The following is a 20,522-nucleotide window of genomic DNA, read 5'->3' on the forward strand; positions in this document are numbered from 1 at the left end:
TAAGATGGTGGATATACATTTATGGCTTACGAATGCCTCTTATTTATTGTCAAGCAACAATTTTCTAAATGAAATAAAATGTCAACAAAACCAGAGTCTATTTTGTTCTCTGCCTGTGCAGCAAGGCCTTTGAAGAATCTTTGCACTTCATATTCTTTAAATACTCAGTTGAAGTCTAACGTACAGAACACTAATACACCAGATCCGTTCCATCAAGGAACTGACCAGCACCAGGTAATATTGAAAGTACAGTTATTATCAAAATATGTATGCAATATACAACCCTGAGATTCGTCTTCCCAGATAGCCACGTAACAAAGAAAACCATGGAACATGTTCAAAGAAAAACATCAAACCACAATGCGCAAAAGAAAACAAATCGTACAAATGGCAAAAAAAATTAGTGAAAAACACAGAATATAAAACAAAGTCATTGAAAGAGTCCAGGTATATTCAATTTAGCTCAGTTCGGTTCAATCTAGTGCTGTGTCACTCATTAACTTTAGCCTGCAGATCTGTCCTCATCAAAATTGCATAAAATAGCAACAAAAAAGCCATCAGAAAACAGAAACGCATCATAATGTGAACTACAAAGCCCAATCCATAAACAGCGTCAACTGAAGCTTACCCAAGACCATCAAGTGAGAAGGGGAGAGAGAGATCATTCAAATACAGGGACTTTCCACCAGGATCAGCAGGTGAGAGGGAGAGAGAGACCGGGCACTTGCAGGTAGAGAGCGTTAAACACCCACCCATCTTCCGCTCTCATCTTTGATGATTTTCCATCTTCTTCAATGCTTTAATTGCCGAGGTTGGTGAGGAATAGACTTGATCATGGCCTTCCCGCCTTGTCTACAGGATTCTTGGCCTCAAGGCCGCACATTTTGCTCAAAACCTCATCAAACCCCCTTGGAGACAGCAAAACACCAGACTGCTCAATCAGCCCAAAAACACATCACCAAAATGTAGATCACGGGCTCCAACAGACTTGAAAGAAAAAGAAGCCGTAAAAGATGTGGAAGAAGTAGTTCTAGTGACACTATTCAATTTCCACTGTTAGAAAACATCACACAATCATCCTTGACTTGAAAAGTTGGCATTTTCTATCCTTATGGATACTGCTTGATCTGTTGTATACCCCTAGTGATACATGTTTCTGTTGCATAATACAAGTAAATGTGCTTCATGTCAGTCTATATTATTAACAAACATCTATCTCTATTCAATAACCAACTAAATTAGGTACAGCTTGTGTGAAAGAATATTCACACATTATGTGTTTTAGAACAGAAATTAGAACAATACAGCACAGTACAGGCCCTTCAGCCCTTTATGCGTCAATCTTTTAATTCAATGTCAATTTAAGCCTTTCCTGCCACATAGCTCTTCATCTCTCTTCATCCCTATGCCTATCAAAGAGTCTCTTTAACATCCCTCATCTACCACCATCCCGGCAGTGTGGTCCATGCACTTACCACTCTCTTGGTAAAAATCTTATCTTTGACATCTCCCCTAAGCTTTCCTCCAATCACCTTAAAAGTCATTCCTCTTGTATTAGCCATTGCCATCCTGGGGAAAAAGGCACTGGCTGTCCACACTATCAATGCCTCTTATCTTGTACACTTCTAACATGTCTCCTGTTATCCTCCTTCCTTCCAAAGAGAAAAGCCCTAGTTTGCTCAACCTTCCCACAGAGGATATGTTCTTTTACGTAAGTAGCATCCTGGTAAATCTCCTCTGCACCGTCTTCCAAAGAAGCCTCCACATCATTCATATAATGAGATGACACAATACCCAAAGTGTAGTCTAGCCAGTTTTACAGACCTGCAACATCACCCCAACAGCTCTTAAACTAAATCCCTTGACTAACAAAGACCAATACACCATCTTAACCACCTTATCAACTTGCCTGGCAACTTCGAGGGATCTATGGACTTAGACCCACACCCCATCCTCCACACAGCTAAGAATCCTGCTATTAACTTTGTACTCTGCCATCAAGCTCAACCTTCCAATGTATATCCCTTCACACTTCTCTAGATTGAACTTTATCTACCACTTCTTATCCCAGCTCTAAGTCCTGTCAATATCCTATTGAAGCTAAAATGGAGGGGCTACAGAGAAGCTGTCCTGGGCCCAGTACGTAAGTACAATCATGAAGAAAGCATAGCAGCACCTCTATTTCTTTCAGAGTTTGCAAAGATTCAGCATGATACCTAAAACTTCGACAAAATTCTATGGATGTGTGGTGGAGAGCATATTGACTGGTTGTATTACAACCTGGTATGAAAATACTAATGTCCTTGAACTTAAAATCCTATAAAAAGTAGTGGATACGGCCCAGTCCATCAAGGGTAAAGTTTTCCCCATTTACAAGGGCAGCATCCAACATTAGGGTCCACCACCACCCAGGTCATGCTCTTGCTACTGCTATCAGGAAGAAGGTATAGGACCCTCAGGACTCACACCACCAGGTATAGGAACAGTTATTACTCCTCAACCATCAGGCTTTTGAACCAGAGGTAATAACTTCACTCAACTTCACTTGTCCCATCACTGAAATGTTCCCATAACCTATGGACTCAGTTTTAAGGACTCTTCATCCCCATTCTTGATATTTATTGTTTATTTATTTATTATTATTTCTTTCTTTTTGTATTTGCACATTGGTTGAATGCCCAAGTTGGTGCATTGATTCTTTCATTGATTCTTTTAGGAATGTATTGAGTATGCCCACAAAAAATGAATCTCAGGGTTTTATATGATGACATATATGTACTTTGATAATAAATTAATTTTAAACTTTGACAACCTTCTACACTATCCACAACACCACTAATCTTCATGTCATTTACAAACTCACTAACCCATGCTTACAATTCTTCATCCAAGTCATTTATAAAAGTCACGAAGAGCTCAGAGAAGGGGTTCTCCCTTTCTGCAGCTGCGATACTATCCCTGACTAACAATGACACTTATTCACCTCTTTTACCTACTTTCCCTCCTTCTTGAAACATCTAAATTTCAGATAAGTTTTGGCTTATCAGTAAATGTAAAGGAACTTGAAGTTCATCTGGATAAAGTTGTAGGTAAGAGTATTGAGGTTACAGGGTAAACTAAAATAATTAATATTTTTATGAATTAATCAGAAATGTAATTAGACCCTAGAGTACTAAATGATCACATTCTTGTCTCTGATTCGGAAAGCTGTAGCTTGAACCATCGCACCTTCCTTCACTCACCTGGATCCTGCAATATTATTTAAGACTTTAGTGCATTCTAGGTGAGTGTTGAATTGCATTTCAAATAGAAATTAAACACAGGTCCCTTCTGCTTGTTCGAGTACGAGAGTTGCAGAGTTCTTTAAATAAGTGGATATCATCCAATTCATCGCTCAGCCACTGCCATCAGAAAGAGCACAATATTGATCTTGAGGTAAAAAGGTGAACATGCCTGCTTGCATCCAAATCACTATAGTCCAAGCCTAACTTTCTATCCCTTTCAGACTCAGGAACTTCAGAAGACCTAAGTAGTAAGGATTGATAAGTCCATCAAGGTGCAAATATATGGTCATGTAACTGGGAGCAAAGTATAATCAAAGCACTGCAAAAAGTGTTGAATGACAGCAAAGAACAAACCTCAGAAGGAAAGAATTACAAAGGGAATCGAAATTAACTATAACAGACAGTATATTTGAGAAGGCATAATTAAAGAGGTAAATCTCTCAAACCTCTGCTCCCAGTAAATTGGTGCCTAAGGTTTTTAGTGGCACCAGTGCCACTTTGTAGGACTGCATGAAACTCAGGATACCAGGCAAAATAAGAATGAGACCAAGGGAATTGGGTCAGGAAAGTAGAATAGACACTGGAATACCTCAAGATGCAGATATTTTGATGAGAAGTGGTGCTGACAAACCCTATGCAAATTAGTGGTTCATAAATGGGGGAATCTAGCTTCGAACAGTTCTCTGTGATACACATAAGAGCTTAAGGAAATACATTTCATGATTAAAGTTGGTATTTTCACATTCTACTTAGTTAACCTCAAGTTTTAGTAATTTGTACTCAAAAATATAATTCACCAGCTGTATAAGAAATGCACTGTGTTGCAGGAATTGTATTCATTGTATTCGTCATTGGTGTCTAGGTAACACTGTTGCAACACAGAAATATTGGACGCACTTTTCAAAGATTAGCAAACAGGAACTGAATCAGCAAAAGGACTTCTTTCAGATCAAATGGACACTGCTTGACCTTCAAGTAATTCCCACACTCCAATGAAAATAGCTACAAGTCTAGGTTTCAAAGGCATTCTTGAACAAAACATGTACTTTAACCAAAATGTTGTGTATTTACATAAGAACAATGGTGGAAAATAGGCTATAAATTTAACTGTACATTACACACTCTACCATTACACAATCCAGAATACAGCTACTCATTGTGCATAGCACCCACTCCATGCACGTACAGAATGTTATAGACCAGTCCATGATATACCTACCCATCATACCTCATTGACATTACACTTGATGGCTAAACACCCATCCATAACACATCCTCATTACACATTGGCCAAAACATATCCAGCCACTATACATTTCACTTTATCCACATCCTTTAAATTTCTCCTTCACTGACCTTTTATTATTTTTCTTTCCATTGAAGTCCTTGGCAGACAATTTGAAATTATTCTCTTTAAATTGCTCCAGTGTTCACATACAGGGCAATTGCAGGATTTGATGAAGCACGTTACTAAATGATGAAAAATCCCGTGAAACTCTAATGAAATAAATTAGAGGCATAATTTGATCCAATGTAATAAAAGTAGATTATAAAGACTTCAGAACACACTTATGAGTTATTGAATCCAACAATATGCAATATTCCTGATGAAAGATCTCAGCCTGAAATGTCAACTGCTTATTCCTCTCCATTGATTCTTCCTGACCTGCTAAAGTTCTTTCAGCAGCTCTGTATTTCCAACATCAAAATTTCTTGTGAATATGCAACATTACTTTGACAGCATTGCAGCAATATAAAATAAGCAAGAAAATCCTAACATTCATCAAAAATATCACCATTTAGAATGTAATCTTGCCGAATATGCAGAGTGGGACATATCTACAATTTTATGAACCAAAGCAAAGTCTTTCAATCAAGCTATGGCTAACACTATAGGACTTGGCATCTAGTCACTGACTTTTAAGTTCAGAACGTTTCCCATCGGGTTCCTGAGGATTAGGAAGAGGAAAACAGACAAGATGCCTACTCATGGTTTAAAGATAAAAAAAGTACATTTAGTAAGGATAGCAGCAGATTATAGATTGTGTCTCTCCATTAACAAATAACCTTATCAGAAACCACTCCACAATGCAAATATGTGGAGATTTTCAGACTGAATGGAAATATATATGCAGTCACACAGATTCAGCACTGGGACAACTGCTGTATCTGAGAGGTACATTTGTACATTGCTTCCAGCTGAGCCTGTGCTCATATGAGGAAGAGGTAATGGAATCTACACCAAACGACTCAATATAGCATTGCATCTTTAGGTTCATAGTGATGGTTTTGGTGACAGAGAGGGAAGCTGGAGGTCAGTTGGGAGTTTAGACATAGGTACGCAGGTGAGTTAGAGGTCAGACCAGACTCTGAACCTCTACTCCGCATTCAAAAGCCAGTGATGCAGATATGGGACATCTATGGTCAGATCTCAAGCTAGGAGACCGGCATGGATGAAGCTGGTGGCTCCCCCTTCTCCTGCCCCCAGGCCAGCAAGCAGCAAGTCGTCAGTAGTTCCGGAGTCAGCATTCCGTGTGGGCATGAGCAATGAAGTCAGATTCTCCCCCCCACCCCCCAGTACACGAATCAGTGATATCGAAGGTTTAAGCCTAGTGTATGGCGATTAGGGTCAGTACTGAGGTCTGAGGGTTGAACGGAAGTCTGGAAATCAAGCTTCATAGGCCGGAGCCCTGAGTCTGTGAATCTCTGCAAGTCCGCTGAACAAGTCAAAGCCCAGTGTCTGTGAGTCCTGAGTCCAAGTCCACTGGAGACTGAAGACAACCTGTCCTGGGGTTGGAGGACTGTGCATTTGCATTGATGGGTGGGTGGGAGGTTGTTGTTTTGTTGCTTGCTGTGTTCTGCGTTGCTATGTTGGTGCTGGAATGTGTGGTGACACATGCGGATTGCCCAGGTACATCCTCAGGTGTGTTGGATGCTAACACAGACAACACATTTCACTGTATGTTTTTCAATGTACACGAGATAAATAAATCCAAATCTAACTAACGCATTACAGACAATACTGCTATGCAGGGACCTGGTAGCAAAAAACCTGGCATGAATCCAGCAATGAATTAACCGCAGCTTTACATGGGCAGGCTGTCTCTGAGGGCGTATGCTGGGCTGGTCAGGGTGAGTACTGCAGCTGCTCAGCATTTGAGATTCCGGTTATTTCTGGTGACTGACATCATCCAATTCTGTGCTGACAGGCCACCGAATCCTGTCTCATCACCACCTTTGATATTTGGCTGCAGAGCACTACCTTACGGTAGCCAATTCAACAGTGGCTACTGCCCCTTGAGCTTGACTCCAGCCATGACATTGAGATGTCCAGGGTCAGAACAAAGCTCCACATCCAATTTCTCAGTGGCCATAGTGCTTAACTAGCTACTCAACACTAGCCCTCAGAAGCAGCCTCTCTACTCCAATCCATGGGCACCACTACCCAAGGATACTAGACAAGGATGCAGGATTTATTCAAAATTTGCTGATGAAATTAAATTGGAAGTGTTAGAATGATTTTGGGGTTCAATACATTTACATTTAGCACATGATTTTGGCCAGCAGTCTTGGGGTCCGAGTATAAATTTGTGTACTTTATTTGGAGTGCAGCTCTGAACAATGGGTTCCTAAAAGCCATGAATCTTAGACCAGACACTGATTAAAATTAATTTGGATGTAGTCTGTGGTGTGGGTGCGAATTGGGAGGTGTGAAGTTTGTGTGTAACTTCAGAAAGCATTGTAGCTACATTATAAATATGGAGTTGTCCTTTGATGTTTAGCACATAAACAATCAATCGCCACGTTGGCCAGCCAGGCCTTTCGACCAGAAGTGCCTCCATATGATGGCTGCTGTATCTTGTTTTGTTGAATAAAGAAGCTGCTTCATATTTGCTTGTACCTTCCCCAGTGACTTCATTCACACAACAGGAAGTGAGAGGGGAAAGTAGAGAGGAGCAGTTAGAATAAACAGATACATGGCAGACAAGTTTAGTTTTCAACCCAGTCAAACAGCTGCAGTGTTGTATGGAGACACAAGGACTGCAGATGCTGGAATCTGGAGCAAAAGATTTGCTGGAGGAACTCACGAGAATCAGGCAACATCTTGAGAGGACTGAAGATCCTCTGGAGGAACTCAGAGAGCCAGGGAAAATGATAAGTGGAGACACTCCATTTGGATCATTTTAGGTAGAGCAGTACGTGAATAATTTCTTCTGTCATCAATAACAATGGACAATCAAGAGCCTCATTCTCCTTATGGGTGATAGTTTCATGATCAAGCCTCAACACTTGGGTATTACTATGTTTCAGATTAAGCATGTTTTTCTCTACTGTCGTTGCTTTTACCAGACATGTCTTCAGGGTGAGTACATACAGTATCTCATTACAGTTCAATTTAGTCTTGTTCTTCCCCTGATATGCCTCACAGTTTGACTTTTCTAAACAATTCCTAATTCAGAGATCCATGATCATCTTAGTCCACCCACTCCTTCAGTTTAGTTTTGTTGTCAGCCTCTGCCATGATACTCCCCTTCTATTTCCACAGAGCTTTGCAGGCCACTAAAAAGCCCTGCATATGGTCACCTCCAGAAGTCTAGTAAGGCTGAAAATACTGGCCAACCTTCTATTTCATGATGTTTGGTTTAACTCTCTGACTTGCCCCAAAACACTAAGATCAGGCAGATCTTTTATTAGAATTGACCAATAACTGTTCTTGCGTTTTATAAATGCAGCCTGACACGTCTGAATTTTCTAGTTTTATTTCTGATACCTGTATATTAAATGGATGAAACAAACATTGGTGGAATTTCTTGTTAAACTGGTGGGTGTGTTTTTTAAAAGGATTTCCAGGCTGTTCTTCAGAATGATTGGAGGATGTTTGCTCTTTTTGGATTGGAACAGCAGGGGGAGCTCTCAATGTCATTTGGGCATTTGCCCTCACTTTCATGATCAAACACTAATTATTGTCTGCTCTCTAAAAGTTACTGTTAATTTTCCAAGTATTCTTGAAATTAACTCAGTAATTGATTTGTTAAAAATATTTTTTCAGGGAACTAATAAGCAAAAATTCAGCTGGCAAAAGACTTCCTAATTGGACAGGGAGGGTGTGCATGTTATGCATGTTCTCACCGAAATAATAAAGGTTAAAATATCTGCATATAAACGTTTGTGCTCACTGCAGCACTGGCACCCAGGAAGAAGAAATTCAGCCAGGATTCCTACTCATGATCAAAATAAAAGGGAATTTATTTAGAGTAATAATGAGAATAGATAAAGTGCATCAACAGCCACTCTCCAGACCACAAAATTTTGTGGCGCGGCTGATATTTAGACTCAAAAGATAAAAGAGCAATCACATAAGGTTCATCTCTGGGATCAGTGCCATTTCTCATGCATACACTAGTCACTAAATGTGTTCACATGAAAGAAAGAGCAGAGCTTTTCCCCGTGGCAGCCAAAAAAATGAGCTTCTGGAGTTCCTGGAATCAGCATTGTCTCTTCTTTTGAACACAATTATTGTTAAAGCAATTTTAGAGAAATGCACCAATGCCTTTGCCTTTTCAATGTTACTAAAGCCTTTGACTGTTTACAGGCAAGTACTATGGTGAACCCTTTCAAATTTGGTTGCCTGTAGGAATATGTCTCCACTTTATGTTCCATGATCTTAGTCAATTAATCTATTTCCCAATGGAGGAATACGAAAACAAGGATATGTGTTTTTAGATAAGAAACATTATGTTACTGGGAACCAATGTATTTCAGTAGGTACAATGCGCATGGGGCAGGAAAAGGCATGAGGGACCAACTTTTGGATGAATTTATATCAATGGAGGTTGGAGAGAGGGGTCGGTCAGTAAAGCACTGGAATAGTTGATTCTGGAGAAAAAGAAAAAGGCAGAAATAGATTTCAGTGGCAGAGATGACGCAGGGCAATTAACCTTTCTTACAAAGACAGAAAGAAGTAGACCATGTGGTGGAGCAGGAGAGGATTCAGAATCTCAGCTCAGACGTTGAAGCTGGTAAGCAGGTTTTACAGCAATGTCAAACCACAGATCTCTGAAACATTGGTTCCCAGTAAGACATAGCTTTCGAACTAGACATTGTGCTTACAACCTCAAGAATTGTCTTTGATGTGAATTTGGGTTTCTTTATATTCATCGGTAGCATAGAGACACATTTAATGGCTAATTTGCCTGGTGTTAATTGATGGGTAACATTCACCTTGCAATATTAATATGACGAAATGACAGGCAGTTTACCAAAACGATGGTAATTGATTAGTGAGTCAAATGATAGAGTATATACTTGATATTATGATGTGCTGGATTGATTGCAAAGAATAAGCTTAATGAAGACTCATGTTATAAATCAAGACAGCAATAATTCTTCAGCAATACAAATTCAGAGACATATTGAATTGAATTAATTTTTCAAGCATGAAGAATCCAAGATCTGCTGTTTGAGTGACATAGTATTAATACTTCATCACCTTAATACCATTTCCTTTTATTTCTCTGATGGTTGATGACTGACATTGGAAACCAAGAAGACATCCTCACTAAATAAATTATGTTCAGGATGTAATTGCTGTGAACTTACTGATTAACAATCAATTCTCCACTTACTGAATAAAGGAGGTGTGTAATGCCATGAAGGCAGAAAAGTAGTTGACTACTGGATAAGTTAATTAACAAATAACCTAAGCAGATGGAAGAAATTGAACAAAAAAATCAGAAAATACTGTACAGCATCTACAAAGAAAGCATGAGAACGGATTTCGACCCAAAACGTTCCTGCTGCTTTTTTCCATAGATGTTGCCTGGCCTGCTGAGTTCCTCCAGCATTTTATGTGTGTTGAATTAAGAAAGGGTATCATCTGGGCATGATTCTGTTCTGCTAATTAAAACAATCATTCCTGATTCTACACCTCAAATTCAGTCTGCCCTGAAACCCCCAGACTTAGATTCCCAGGATGTCCAATGATCTATTAATTTCAGTCTTGAATATTCGCAACTAAGTCCTTGGAGGTAAAAAAAATTCCAAAACACTTCTGTAAAAATTTAAGGCTTAATGTTGTACATGATGTTCATACATTATATCCTCTCTTACTGAGGTAATACAATAATGAACCATTTATCATAAATGTTGCCATGGACAATTTGCATGGAATTACTTCTGATTGTTAGAATATTTGGCCAAAAGAAGCTATTCCACATGCAAGCCTCTACCCTTTTGACAGAACTGTTACTCTTTTTTCCTTATTATTCAGTTTCTCCTTTATGTAACTGTATTCTCTTCCTGAACCACTCCCTATGGTCACGAATTCTATATTTGCACCACTCCCAAGACAAGGATGTTCCTCCCACCTGTCTGTGTGTCATGGATAAGAAACAACTGAGTATCCAAATGATATTCACAATCTGAACCCTTCCTTTGACATCTGGCCCTTCAACTGGAACTATATACCACCAAGCAGTCAAGCACTTTCTTATTTAAAATTTGGTATACTTGGACAAGGCTTTGCTTTGCCTTTGGAAGTTGATGTCCCAATTGAACATTATGCAAGAATTCTTAAGATACTCACAACTTCACCACAAGATCAGGTGGCTTGATTATGAAATTTGGTCATGAACCACAACCCAAAAACTTCCTGTAGCTTTGGTCACAGAATAGCTTGATTCAACGCAGCAGCTCTCTGAAACCAGACACATAGTGTGGTTTGTGACTGTGCCAGATGAGAGGTAAACACACAGCATACAGTATCAGGCAAGAAGGAGCTGAGTCATCAGAATTGCATTGATATTTAATTGCTTATAACATACTGAAAAAAAATTGGATCATAGCTTTGTCAGATGATACCAATACTTGCCAAAAAAGAAAAAAACTGATTTAGTGTCAGGAATGTTTCTGCACTCAATTGGTAAATTAAACATTCCAACTTTGAAAATTGGCTTAGTACAGATGAATCGAGACAATTTTAGCATTAGAATTAGATTATCACCGACAGATGTCATGAAATTTGTGGTTTTGTGGCAGCAGTTAAATGCAATAAATTATCAATTACTATAAGTTACAATAAGAAATATAAAAACAGTAGTGCAAAAAGAGAGCAAAGTAGTGAAGTAGAGTTCATGGATTCATGGACCAATCAGAAATTTGGTGGCAGAGGGAAAGAAGCTGTTCCTAAAATCTGTATGTGTCCTGAGGCTCTTATACCTCCTCCCAATGGTGTTAATAAGAACAGAGCATGAGAAGGCTAGAACCAAGAAGCATTATAAACTTCAGCACCCAACATAAAAGTACCAATATAGACAGGTGAAATTTGAAAAAAATCTTCTGAAATTACAGTTAGCTACAGGAATTTAAATATGTTAACACCTTACAAAAACAGCAGATGTCAACATCTCAAGAGAAAACACTCTGCACATGTTTAATTTCCTCCATCCTATAATGTTTCTTTTATCACAACATTGGATATGCAAAATCCAGAGTTGTATACTAACTGATATTATAAAATATATGCTAGTAATTAATTAATCAGTCTCAAATAATTCAAAGTTAAGTCAGCCATATTTCAAACAACTCAAAAGTTTGTGTGAATAAAGTGTTATCAAAGATCTCACCTCAGAAACATTTCTTCATTTCATCACAAGCCATCGAGCTACCTAGAATGGTCTGCAAACTCAATCTGTTCTTGCTTATGTTACCTGAACAGATGGGAGAAATATCCTTACCTTGGCAGTGGTGAGAATGTGGAATTCATGGCAACAGGCAAGTAACGCAGCTGCCATAAAGGGCCTCACAGTTCCCTGGTATACCTGAATTTTGGCCTCTGGGCAAAATAACCAACGGAAGGAAATTATGGCAATCGCAAATTTTAAAAAAACTAGAGATGCTGGAAATCTGAAATAAAAACATAAAATGTTGCAAAAACATGGCAGGCCATGGAGCATCTGTGGAAAGAGAGATAATGTTTCACATAGAAAGCCAGAATTTAAATATTGCAATATTGCACCATTACCCTCTCTCTCTGGCTATCCATCCCATAGGATGCTGATGGTTCTTTTCAGTCAGTTAGTGGGGTTTGAAAGGAACAGCGTGTGCACGAATGGATATTAGGTGAGTAGGGGGTTGCACAGGTCCAGACCCACCCTCTCGACATCCCCTCCTGGATCCAGCGGGATGGTGGGGTCCAAGACGGCTGGGGCAAGTTCTGTTGCAGTGAATGGCCAGACCAAGCTTCGATTCAAGTGATGCCCTTTCCGCGCTTCACGACACGTGTTTGCTAGATGCCCATTGACCCTACGAGAGGGTTCATCCGCCCTTTGACAGGTCTTGTTTTTCATCCTGCAGGGTGTCTAGCCACCCTCCTCACCAGGCAAGCCTGGTGGGGGAGCCAGTTTAGTCGCCAACCATCCGACCATGAGACAAGTAGTACTGGGTTACATGGTACCAGAAGCACTCAGACGAGTGACCTGACCTTTAACCTGCACCATTAACAGAAAATGTTGAGAACAAAAATGCTGATGAAGTTCTGATTAAGGGTCTCAGCCTGAAACATCGACTGTTTACTCTTTTCCATAGACGCTGCCTGGCCTACTGAGTTCCTCCAGCAAATTGTGGGTTGTTTGGATTTCCAGCATCTGCAGTTTTCCTCTTGTTTGTGAAGGCTCTACAGCTTCAGCCAACCCGCTATCAAGGTGCTGGGAAAGGGCCAGTAACATCATGAAGGATCCCACCCACCTTGCTCTTGGACTGTTCGTCTTCCTCCCATCAGGGAGGAGGAAATGTAGCATCCATGCCAGGACAACCAGACCCAAAAAGTTATTTTTCCCAAGCAGTAAGGCTGATCAACACTTCCATCTACTAACTCCATCACTACTTTATTTCCTATTAGTCACCTGATGTACAGCCTAGCATCACTGGACATACAGATAATCCATGTATGTAAACTATCTTAGGTACTTACATTTATTGTGTTTTATTATTATTGTGTTATTTGTCTTTTATGTTTTTTGTGCTGTATTGAATCTGGAATAACAATTGTATCTTATTCTCCTTTACACCTCTCTACAGGAAATTATGTTAAACAATCTCGAATTTTGAACAACCTGCATGAGTACAGAAGAGAAGGTGGATTGTTCCATTTGATTATTATGCACTCTACTTTTTACATGATCGTATTTAGATGATCTACATAGAATAATTTATTTAAAATTATATTAAATTTTAATGTGTTTTGTTCTAAGGTTTCAAATATTCACATACCTTTTTCCTATTTTTGGCTACGTCCCAAATTTTTCTTTGCACTTAAGTTTGGCATTCTAAGCATAAATTATGTAGTTAGGAGACAGGGATTGATAAAGGAAACTGTGGCAAGGACTTTGCACATATACTAACTTATCATTAATTCATTAACTAGCATGTGGCACCATGGAGTGTGCAAACAATATTGATATCCTAAATCTGCTGTGGCTTAATCAGCAGAATACTTGAGTCTGAATCAAGAGACTGACTTCAAATCTCACTCTAGACAAGGAACTAAAAAAAAGAGCTTTAGTACCACTGTACAAGCTATTTAACCATTAGGTTAAATTAAAATAAGGGCAAATCCACACAAGTACCAGATTAGGAAAAAAATGAAAAATTGCTTGCAGTCTATCTAACAGTGCACATTAGAAGAATAGCAATCCAGGGTAGGTACAGCAGGACAGACTCACCAGATTTAAATGCTTTAGGCGATCTCATTGAACCTTGAGCCAATGAAATCTCATGGCATGAGATCAAACATGGACACAATTATCACCCATTTTCCTCATACTCTTCCAGGCTTTGGGCTTGGATAAAGTTGTAAGTAGGCTAAATGGTCAGCACAACATTGAGGGCTCTATATTTTATAAAACCACCAAAACGTGATCGTCAGTGTGGCGGGGGATGGGGGATTTCAATACAGTACTCATCTCCAAGTGTAATCAGTAGTATCGTTGACCTCTGTACCAAAGGCCAGAAATGTCGTACTTTACTTCCACCGCTTCAGAAATTAAAGAATGAATCGAAGAAAAAGATCTAAAAGCAAGTCATTTGAATTAAAAAGGGATGGAAATACTCAACAGGTCATTCAGCAACTATGGAAAGAGAGTTAGTAATTCAGGTCGAAGACCTCTGACAAGAATAAATCTGCTTAACCTTGTAGTCACCTATCTACCTTATCACAAAGACAACTGTCAATGGTTGCATTGGTCAGAGTGACCTTTTGCAGACTGAGTTCGATTATGTCTGGATAACCAACGATGAGCTCTGCGGCACTAACATTGTGCTAATTGCACGGATCGCACAACCTCTCCCCCCCCCCACCCCCACCGACCTCTCGCGAGAAGTGGGTGCTGCGGGCGAGTAGCAGGTGCCAGATCTCGCGATGTTTTGGCCGCCGGTACTGGCGATCACACTGTTGCTGCAGTCAGCGGCTGTCGGCGGGACAACGCGTCCATTTTACAGGTGAGTCTTATAGCTGTCGGACGAGTCATGGCGTGAGGCTCGGCTCGGCTCGGCTCGGCTCAGGCGGTGAGATATCTGGGGACCGAGGGCAGACTCGTTTCGAGCTGCCTGTGCGTGGTAGAGTGTTGGGTTTGCGATCCTCGCGCTCCGCTGTGGGAACGGACACACTGACCCCTGACCTGGCCGGAGGGTAACGGAGAAGGGGGCAGTGACCGGGATGGCACTATCTCCACCCACAAATCAGCTTCTCCTCCCCTAGTACTCTCCATCAGTACCTGATTCTGCTCCTATTCCACTCTCGTATCCTCTTCCCTACTACCCCCTCCACCAGTTCCCCCATCCCACCCCTCTATCCAACAACACCTCACAATCACACACCTTTATCAAACTCCCCCCATAATATCATCCCTCCATTTAACTGCTCCGCAGTAACATCTCTCCATCCAACAACCCCACACAATTTCATCCCCTCCATCCAGCATTCTCCCCACAATCTTCCCTCTTTGTCATCCCTAGTCTTCTCCTTCGTTCCTTCACTCCACTCCCCCATTCTCCTTGGTGGGGAGAGTTGTGCCCAGAGTAGGGCTGACTAAGTCTACAACGATCCCAAACCCTAATGTAGCTTCTTGCAATCCTGTGCTTTGGAGCCTCCACACCAGGTATATGATGCAACCAGTTGGAAAACGCTCGACTGTACACCTACAGATATTTGCAGAGTCTGTGGTGACACTCCTAATCTCATCCAACTCCTAAAGAGGTTGAGCCCATAGATTGCTTTATTTGTAATTGCTTCAGTATGTTGGACCGAGGACAGACCTTCTGAGATATTAATACCAAGGAATTTGAAGCTGCTCACACTTTCCACTGCTGACCATTGAAATGAGACTGATATATGCGCTATCTCCTTCCTCTTTCTGAAATTCACAATCAATTCCTTGGTCTTCCTGATGTTGAGTGCGAAGTTGTTGCCATACCACTCACCCAATTGACCACAAGGTTTAGGAACAGTCATTACCCCTCAACCATCAGGCTGTTGAACCAGAAGGGATAACTTCATTCACCTCAACACTGAATTGATTCCATAACCAATGGACTCATTTTTAAAGATGCTACAATACATGTTCTCAATATTTATTGGTCATTATTATTATTTTCTTCTTGTTTTTGCATTGTTCGTTGTCTTTTGCAAGTTGGTTGTTTGTCCATCAGTATCATGTACAGTTTTTCATTGATTCTGGTGTTTCTTTCTATATACTATGTATGCCCACAAGAAAATGAATCTCAGGGTACTATATGGTGACATATATGTATTTTGATAATAAATTAACTCTGAACATTTGAACTTTTATCTGGCACTATTGCAACTGCCTCATTGCCATCTGAGATTTTAAGTATTGTGGTTTCATTTATGAATTTATAATGACTGATTCTTAAGGGGGGGGCTATTCTTTCCCATGTTAGATTTTTGTTTTTAATAAACTTGGGATTTAATAAACTCAAGGGATTTGGTTGATCCCAGCTGCCTATACCTGATAATTGCCCCTTCTTCGTGACCAGAATCTCAATATCTCTTGTCAGCCAGGGTTTCCTAATGCTGCCAGCCATGCCTTTATTTTGTCTTAAAGTTGTAGAGTCATAGAATGTGGAATGACACCCTAGACACCAATTCGACTTTGCTGATAGAACTATTTACCTGGCCTTATCGCACTTCTCTGCTTTTGGTCCATAGCGCTCTCAACCTTTCCTATCAATGTACCTGTCTGAATATCTATTACGTACTGTAATTGTACCTGCCTCTGCAACATTCTCTGGCAGTTTTGCCTGACTCTCTTTTAAAGGGATCACACTTGCCAGATGTCTCTTCACCTCTCATCAATCTTTCCCAATCAGCCTTTGGAAGCTCATGTCTAATGTCATCAAATTTCCCTGCCTCAATTTAGGACTTTAACTTGTGAATCAGTCCTGTCTTCTTCAATAACTATTTTGAAGCTAGCATTATGGTCATTGGTTTAAATTGCTCCCCAACTGACACTGCAGCCTCTTCCCCAGTTTCATTTCCCAAGAGGAGGTTGATTGTTGCTTTCTTTCCAGTCAGGCTATCTAGGCTTGTGATAATTTTCCTGGACACACTTAACAAATTCAGCTAATCTCTGAACTATGGCGGTCCCTGTTAATATTAGGGAAGTTAAAGTTGTGTACTCTTAATTATTATTCTGAGAATAATCATGATCTTCCCAACATATTTGTTCCTCTAATTCTTGCTGATATTGGGAGGCCTATAGTACAACCCTAAGAAAGTTCATTTTTGACACTTTCATCATTTAACCTTAATCTCTATTTCTGGGGATAGGTAATCAATAAAACATTCATTATTTGTTTATTGTCTTCACAGTCTCCTTTAGTGAATCTACTTCTTTCTGTTGCTTTTCCTATCTCTTTTATGTGTCTGTAGAATTCAGTTTCCCAGCAGATTTTCCAAAGTACCTTTCTTTTCTTCATCTAAGGTTTCTTCTCCATTGTGGTTGATGAGGACCTCCAAAATATCTAAAATATTTGTTTCATATTTAAAATTTCTGATCAAACCTCCTTTCCAGACCCACAGTTGGATTCCTCCTGTTTCGCATTCCACTCCCATCAATGTCCATCTTTCATTATTCTTCCTCCACGTTTTCTTAGTTAGAACATAATGCCACAATCAAAGATACCTTTTCATCTATTCTGATTGTATATGGCTATGGAGAGACTGCATTTGTGATGTCTGGTCTTATAAAGAAACACCATACTTATGATTGAGGGACTACAACAAAGGTTTCCCAGATTGATTCCTGGGATGGAAGGTTAAATGGTTTTGACCCAGGTTTTCAAACTTAGAAAAATAAGAGCATATCTCTTTGAAACCTAGCTCATTTTATGGGGCTTAGATGATGGATTGGTGTTTCTCCTTGCTGCAGTTTCAGGAATAAGGAAGACAGTTTCAAATTGAGGATTTGTTATTCAGGACTGAGTTAAGAACTGTGGTGAATCTTTGAGCATCCTCAACCCTTGTGTATTTTGAATTCCAGTCACTCTATTGCACACAGGGAGATCAGTATTGTTTTTGGATATTAAGAGAACCAAATGATATGGGGCCAGAAGAGATAAGGATTAGCCTTGACTTTATTGATTGGTAGAGTTGGCACAGGGGCTGAATGACTCACTCCTGATGTTTTATTTTGTTCTTTATAGTGTTTTTGTTTGAAACTCGCTCTACTCCTTAATTACTCTTCCCTCACTGCCTTTCCAAGCAAATTCAGAATGATTAATAAATTCCTCCTTTCCGACAAACATACAAAAGCCTATATTTTCACTCAGAATCCTGTATTTCAGAATATTTGCAAAGCAGTCTTTTTCATATGGAAGGGCAAATGTGATTTGGATGTTAGATGCTTTGATCACTATATAAGTGAGCTGCCTGCATTCCAGTGGCATTTGCTTCAATATTCTGTTCACTGTCTCATCTGTTGTTAAAATTATGCTTAGTATAACTTATGAAATAGTATCTCATTTACATCACTCTTTCAGATTGAAAATTAAGTTCAGCTTGGTATTACTAGTGTCACTAATTACTCAACCTCCAGATCAACTTTTCGTTCCTTTACTTTTAATTTCTTTAACTATTTACTCATTCTTGGATTCCTGACCATCTGTTTTATTCTCCCTGTCTTATCACCTAATTTAATTTTGTTTCCCAGTGTGTTAAAAGAGGAAAGCCTTGAGATTATACAGTGCATTCCTCCTCCTTTTTAGAATTACCAATTTATCAAAGTACTGTGTAGTGAATGAAGTGGTGATACTATTACAATGGAGGAATTGTAGCAGCTATTTTATGCACAACTTATGGTATAATTGTCTGTTTTACAAAACTATACCACAGATCTCTTCTGCTTCCCTGAGGGAATTGACGAGATTTAGTTAAGTATATCACCTAAAAATATTTATTTCTCTATAGATGCTGCCTGATGACTGAGTATTTCTGTTTTTTTAAAATTTAACTTTTCACACTTTTTGCTTTTCCATTAAGTGTTGGTATTGTAACTAAACAATATAGGTTCTCACTTCAGGTAATTTTTTATGATATATGTTCTATATGTTGTCAGCAAATTATGTTTTATACCCTGAGGCTGAGTCAGCAGGTAATAATTTGGTTTTCAAATAAAAAAACAACAATGCATCAAGGCTGTAGAATTGCAGCACGATGCAAAGTTGCTGGGTATATATATATATGTAACATTGCAGTCCAAAGAGCTTGTGCTGAAAAAAACAGAAGTTTATTCATTTTGACTCTTTTCCAGTAATCGTATTAGCTCACCAAAATGTTTCAAAGTAATGAAATGTTAATAAAGGGGGTGTCATAAATCAACATGTGATATTCCATCACATTAAACATTTCAAACAGTTTTAAATCATTCTTGAAATATGTACACTAATATGTAGATTTTTTTTAGAGTAAAGTTCCTCAAGACAGGTATCAAGTGTGGTTTTTTTCTGTTATTTGCTTACCCTTACACTTACAAAGCATTGTCTCAGATGGTCACAGAAAGTTGTTCTGCTGAGAGTAGATAAAATTTGTTGAAATAGGTTTCTTAATTCCTTCGGTAGAATAACAATTGACATTTAAGAAAACATTTTAAAATGTGATGTGAAATGGAGTTGTTGAAGTTCAAATCATCTTGATTGACAACTGTATTTAACTTGGACAACTTTTTTATTTGATACTCTCTTCCTTGTAAGTTTGTAGCCATGAGTGCTATTCTCTGTTTGCTAGTTGTTGTCCACAATTAATGTTTGTTTTGTCTTGCTTTAATTGAGAATAGTGTTTGCCTTGTATGTAATGATATTTTCAAATCTGTCCTTATTCCAGGTGGTAGAGGTTATTGGTTATGGAGATGCAGTTGAAGGAATTTTGGCAAATAGTCACAGTAGACTATTGTACACTGTACAGTGAATGTTTGGGGTGGAGCATTGGTTGCCTTTTAGGGAGACTGTGATGACCTGGATGGATGCATGAGTGTTATTAGAGCTGCATTCATTGAGTAAATTGAACACATTCTTGATTTCTATCTTGAATATAGTGGAAGGGTCATGGGGAAGTGTGTTGTGAGTCATTAATCGTAGGTTGCCCATTTTCTGTTAGTGATAATACTGACGTCACCAGTCTGTTGAGTTTTTGGTTATTAATGGTATGATCACCATGGAAATTCTTTTCAATATTATTGGAAGATGTTCGGACTCTTTTCTTGGAGATGACTTGGTATGGAGCAAATATTATATCCATTGATTAGCCAGGTTTGCTGGGTGTAGCATTTTATCCTGGGGTTCATATTTTCCTTAAGTGGAATAAATGTAGCAATTGGAGTATCTGCCTCATGGAACTGAGAGTGAGTTAAATGGCTTCTTAAACAAAAGTGAAGAGCATGTCTGTTTGGCAAATTGTTTTGTGTGTTTCCAGGAAAAGCATGGTATCCTAGTAATGCCCACAGCCTTTGGCAGTGTGAATACCACCTTGTTTAAACCATTGATTTGCTGTTAATTGATTTCTTGCTAATGATATTTCAGTGTAAATAGTTTAAAAATGGGCTTTAGGCATACCTAAAATTCTGAATAATGATCATACTTATTTAAGTTAAGCCAACACTACCTTTTTTCTAACGTTTATTGAAATCATCTTGAAAAATAGCATTATTGGTGTACAGAAAAATTGAA

The 20,522-nt window shown here is 39.2% G+C and overlaps 1 protein-coding gene across 3 annotated transcripts in view; it reads left to right on the forward strand.

Annotated features, from left to right (window-relative positions):
* The first annotated feature begins 14,694 nt into the window (after positions 1-14,694).
* Positions 14,695-20,522, forward strand: part of LOC132378993 (inactive ubiquitin carboxyl-terminal hydrolase 54-like) — a 163,447-nt gene continuing 157,619 nt past the window's right edge. For all 3 annotated transcript variants that reach the window (XM_059946420.1, XM_059946421.1, XM_059946422.1), the window contains exon 1: positions 14,695-14,780. The gene's annotated coding sequence lies outside the window, so the exon portion shown is untranslated. The remainder of the gene's footprint in view (positions 14,781-20,522) is intronic.

This window comes from Hypanus sabinus, chromosome 21 (assembly GCF_030144855.1).
Source record: "Hypanus sabinus isolate sHypSab1 chromosome 21, sHypSab1.hap1, whole genome shotgun sequence".
Classification (NCBI taxonomy): domain Eukaryota; kingdom Metazoa; phylum Chordata; class Chondrichthyes; order Myliobatiformes; family Dasyatidae; genus Hypanus; species Hypanus sabinus.